Source organism: Neolamprologus brichardi, chromosome 3 (assembly GCF_056152115.1).
Source record: "Neolamprologus brichardi isolate AB-2024 chromosome 3, ASM5615211v1, whole genome shotgun sequence".
Taxonomy (NCBI): Eukaryota; Metazoa; Chordata; class Actinopteri; order Cichliformes; family Cichlidae; genus Neolamprologus; species Neolamprologus brichardi.
The window spans coordinates 19073778-19079777 of NC_142106.1; positions in this window are offsets into that span (position 1 = coordinate 19073778).

Sequence of the window (6000 nt, forward strand, 5' to 3'; positions counted from 1 at the left end):
CTGGGTGGTTTGTAAGGTTTACAATAACTAGTTTTATCGTTATTAGTGATGCGCGAATCATGAACGAATCGTTCAGTACTCGAGAATCACTTTACTGACTCGTGAATCATAATTCACAAGCCCAACTGACTCACTGACTCATCCCTGTTGCTCTTAGCAAACTAATTTCATTAGTAGAAATATATCTAGCTTATAATTAAAATTGTGGGGGAAAAAACAACAGCCAGTTTCTTAATGTAATGGGGAAGGCTTTAGGACCCAGGGGACCCATTACCGCCCCCTGGCTCACATTTCAGTGGACATTTAGATGAGAAAATATATATTTAACACATTTAAGGAAAATACTAATAAAATAAAAATAAATAAAATAAATGTTCCCATTTTTTTTGCTCCATAAAACTAGTTGTTCTTTTTCAATCACTCATCTTAGCAGTAGGATATACATGAAAAGAGAAACAAATTAAGTTTGAGTGAAAATGTACATTTTTTTTTTTTACATTCTCTGGTCAACTGACTCAGTGACTCAAAAAACCCGATTCACTTTGGTGAGTGACTCATTCAAACTCGATTCATTAAAAAGAATCAAATTTACCATCACTAATCGTTTTGCTATATTTTCTAATATATATAATAATCTCAAAAGTAATGCCTCCTAACAAGGCTGAGGAGAAAATGCTCTGTTGGAGAATGGCGTGGCCTCTTCAGGGACTCCAGGATGGCCAGCTCCACCGCTGATGGACCGTCCTGGGACCCGTCCCTCGTCCACCTCGGAGCTGTCCTCCTCTGTGGGCCTGTAAAATACAGCACAAAACAACACAATAGTGATGTGTCGGTCGCGAACAAAACAGCTCTTACAACCTGACCCTTTGAAGTGAACGACACGAGCCGGCTCCTTATTGGAAGCCGTGTGTGTGTGTGTGTTTTTTGTTTGTCCCCCCCCCCTTTTTCTCTCACCCTCTCTCGCACCTTTTTTCCGCTTCACTCCGCACGCTAGCCTTGTGCTTGCGCTGAGCAGAGGGGGGAGGGGCAGTAGTTACACTCACAGTATCACAGGAACAGAGCAGGAGGGAAAGAGAGAGAAAGAGAGCCAGGGACAACAACATCACATTAGAAAGGTATAATAATCATCCACAATTATTTTCAGTTGCAGATGTTAAAGGATTCAGAAAGTTTATTCATGCAGGTCCATATGACAGAGAATGTGCATGTTCTTTTTGTTTTCATATTTTAATTTATATTTAACTGTGTTGTGATTTGCAGTGTTTTCTGTTGTTTCACTTTAAATTTGTTTAAAAGGAAAAAGCTGAAAATTTAAATAGTTAAAAGTTGAAATGTAAATAGTTGGTTTTTGTATTATATGATTTATTTATTACATTTTATGAGGAGTGAATAAATAAAAGTATATTTACAAACTCCAAAACACTTACAAACTCTGAAGCACGAACAAATTCCAAAACACAACAGAAGTGCTCCAAGATGCTAAAGGTAAATGAACATTTTTTTTTAAATTATTTTAATATATATGAGTGCTTTTGTATAAATACACAAACAATACACATATGCTTTAAGTGATCTAGGTAGCTCTGTTTTGGAAGTTCAGTTAATGCTAGAAATGTGTTTTTGAGTTTGTACGTGCTTTGTCTCTAGGGGCCACCGCATATATTTATATATAAACATATATAAATAAAACCACTTTTTTTTTTACACTAGTAATTCCTTTTGTGCATAATTTTATATTGCTGATAATACATTAATTAAAGTAGCAAAACAACCCAAAGAGCCAGTTCTCTAAAAAGAGCTGGAATTTCCATCACCACAACACAAAGAAACAAGAAGGCTGCTACTAGATTTTCATTTTCAACATTGACTAAAAAGGATGTAAACAGATTGGTTGTAGATATTTAGTGAAGGTAATCACAAAGGAATCCAACAGAGTAAAAAGTTATCAGTGTTTGCTGTACATACTTGTGGGTGCAGCAGCAGGAGTTGAGGGACTGGGGAGCCAGGAGAAGCAACAGGGGATGCTCTGCTGCAGAATCAGTTGACTCTGTCAAGACAATATTAAATGTTAACAGGTTGAAAACAATAGTCACAGAGAAAGTATTTACAGTGGTCTCTCGTTTATTGCAGCAGGGGTTCTCAGAATAACTAGCCCCTCGCCACGCACTTTATATACTTTTTTTTCACACACATATGAACATTACTCAGAGTTCTCACAAGTTGATTCTTAAAGTGCAAACCTTGGTAGATTTCAAAATGTAAAAGTATTATTATGCTGCGTTTTTTTTCTTCGTCTGCATCCCACTTTTGTGCGCCTTTTTTCCCTCCCGGTGCAGGTGTCGATTTCCGAATGAGGGTCATAGTTATGGGTGTTTTTGTGCTGTTTGTTCTATTGGACTTGATGGTTATTAAACATGATAAATTTGGCAAGCGCAGGAGACATGATACAGAGGAGATTTGTCAATTAGGCTGCAGAATGCAATGCGCATTGTTGAAAGCTGTATTGCGCAATAAAAAAATCAGCAAAAAAGCGAGGCAGTGACGGATGAACAGCGGGACCACTGTGTGCTGATTATTAATAAACAATAAAATATAATTCTATATGACAACATGCATAAAAGCAGAAAAGTATTTGTACATCAGTGGGAACACAGCAGGGCAGTAGGCGGGCTTGCTAGCTTTTGTGCGGCTTCCCCAGGTCAGTCAAAAATTTCAAAAGAGAAATGAATGAACTTACCAGATTGCCAGCTTCACATATCTTCCTCCAAGCTCGGTCCTTTTTAATTCCTGTCTCGGTACAGAAAGTAGCTGGTGTCGTACAGCTCCGGGTGGTTTGCTACAGTGTTGATTAGCCTTTCCTCCATATTGAATGAAGTATGAAGGGCTTTGGCTGGACTTGCCCCTTTGACCTAGGTCAGAGCCACGTCACCAGGCTCCTCATTGGTTGTTGCGGCCCGAATTGACGCTGGAGATTTTCCCAACTCGAGCGGTAGACGCGATACGCGTGAATGCACAAAATGCAACACAAAAATTGACGCGCATATTTTTATTTGCATGTCAAACGCGCCAGTTGCGTTACTTTGACACGCATTTGATGCATTTTTGCATTGTTGCATTTTCGCGACGCAAATCTCCTTCTGAATTTTCAGGGGACCCCCAGTCGCGCGTGTTCTCCATTGACTTTAGATGTAAACCTGATGCTCTGGTCGCGTCTATCGTGTTCGGTGTGAACACACCGTTATTCGTCAGCGACCTAACATTTAATAGTGCCATCCAAGTCAAAGATGCCAAGTGACAGTTGAAAGCATGTCTCGGGCGGCAAAAGCTGTCGTAACACATGCCACCATTAGGAGCCCTAATCCGGGCCAGCGAATAAACAACTGGGTTGGCAGGGCAGGCCAACCCAGTTGGCCTGCCCTGCCAACCCAGAATAGCATGTAACCCTGAATAGCATGTAAGAAAGGGTTTCACAGCCAGCAGACAATTTTCTCATGTAGTATGAGAAAATCCTCTGCTGGGTGTGACACAGGCCCACAGGCCAGTATTCTATATAATTTATGATAGTTTGGAGTATTTCATCACAATGTGCTGTAGTAATGATAAGATTATAAAGCTGACACATTGATGAGACTGAAACTTTTCTCTTAGCAGCACCCAACAGTTTGTCTTCTAACCATTTATTCTTTCCTGAGTCCAGTTTCTTAGAAATCAGGGACCTTATGTTAGAGATTATGCTGATTCTTTAAATGGCATCACTTTCCATGTTGAATCACTCTTTCTTATGGAGTTGTTGTCACAGCTGTGTGCAGTGCAGAGATACTGAACACAAGAGGCAGAAAGACAAACTTTAACATCTGCTTAGAAATAAACACATGGACACATCCAAGTGAAGACAAATTCAGGCAACAGAGCAGAAGTAAACATTTTAAAAAAGAGAACAAAGCAGATTTATATACAACATCAAGAACAGGAGTATTTCTAGTATTTTTCACACATCACATGTTAAGTTCCTGGAATTAAATTTCAAGATGTTGAAATCTGTGTTAGGTTTTTGTTAATGAAGCTCTGATGTTGATGATGAAGGTCGATGAATAAAGAGAAAGCAGAGGAAGGAGAGATGCCCTCAGCTAGTTCAACCTCTCAGTATCCAGACTGCAGTTATCTGTCAGTGAGTCGGTCCTCACATCAGCATCAACAGCTGAGGTTCATTCAGCAGACAGCAATGACACAGAGACTGTGCAGGGGAGGAACATCACCAGGTGATATGGAAAACTTCAGTAATAACAGTCATCATCACATGTAATGGATAGTAACATCTGAATATATAACATCAACAAGTCATAACATTTAAAACATAAAAGTCACCTCCAGATCTGATCAGAGTGAGCTGACTCAGTGCTGCACAGAGCCTGTGACTATAAATTGTACTGTATGTACTGACAACCACAAAAATAGAAATAATCTAAAGATGAAAATAAATATAAAAAGAACATTTGATATGTTCTGACTTGATATGTCTTTGTACAATCTTCAATACTATATATTTTTTTAAAAACATACTGTTATATTTAAAAATATAGCAGTAGAACAAATTATTAAAAGTTTTTATGTTCGGGGTGGAATAACAATTAAAAACACATCAAACACCTGAAGTGGTTTTGTTGGTCAAGTTTATTCACATAAGGAAACAACACAGAAAATATTCATACAGTGTACAAACCAGTATGTATGTTTACTATAAATAATGTGGCGAGCTGACGAATCTTAACAACAAGAGCACTCACAGAGATGAGCCCGTTAACATGCCACAATATAATATAAATAACACTATGCAGATATACAGTGGGATGCAAAAGTTTGGGCAACCTTGTTAATAGTCATTATTTTCCTGTATAAATCGTTGGTTGTTACAATAAAAAATGTCAGTTAAATATATCATAAAGGAGACACACAGTGATATTTGAGAAGTGAAATGAAGTTCATTGGATTTACAGAAAGTGTGCAATAATTGTTTAAACAAAATCAGGCAGGTGCATAAATTTGAACACTGTTGTCATTTTATTCATTCCAAAACCTTTAGAACAAATTATTGGAACTCAAATTGGCTTGGTAAGCTCAGTGACCCCTGACCTACATACGCAGGTGAATCCAATAATGAGAAAGAGTATTTAAGGGGGTCAATTGTAAGTTTCTCCTTTTAATTTTCTCTGAAGAGTGGCAACATGGGGGTCTCAAAACAACTCTCAAATGACCTGAAGACAAAGACTGTTCACCATCATGGTTTAGGGGAAGGATACAAAAGGTATCTCGGAGATTTAAGCTGTCTGTTTCCACAGTTAGGAACATATTGAGAAAATGGAAGACCACAGGCTCAGTTCAAGTTAAGACTCAAAGTGGCAGACCAAGAAAAATCTTGGATAGACGGAAGCGACGAATGGTGAGAACATAAATGGATTCCACTCAGTATCAGCAGATTCTGGAGACCAATGTCCAGGAATCAGTGACAAAGTTGAAGCTGCGCTTGGGCTGGATCTTTCAACAAGAGAACGAACCGAAACACTGCTCAAAATCCACTAAGGCATTCATGCAGAGGAACAAGTACAACGTTCTGGAATGGCCATCTCAGTCCAGACCTGAATATTATTGAAAATCTGTGGTGTGAGTTAAAGAGAGCTGTCCATGCTCGGAAGTCATCAAACCTGAATGAACTAGAGCTGTTTTGTAAAGAGGAATGGTCCAAAATACCTTCAACCACAATCCAGACTCATTGGAACCTACAGGAAGCGTTTAGAGGCTGTAATTTCTGCAAAAGGCAGATCTACTAAACATTGATTTCATTTTTTTTTTTGTGGTGCCCAAATTTATGCACCTGCCTGGATTTTGTTTAAACAATTATTGCACACTTTCTGTAAATCCAATAAACTTTAAAATAAACATTTCACTTCTTTGTCTCATTTCACTTCTCAAATATCACTGTGTGTATCCTGAAACTGAATGAGC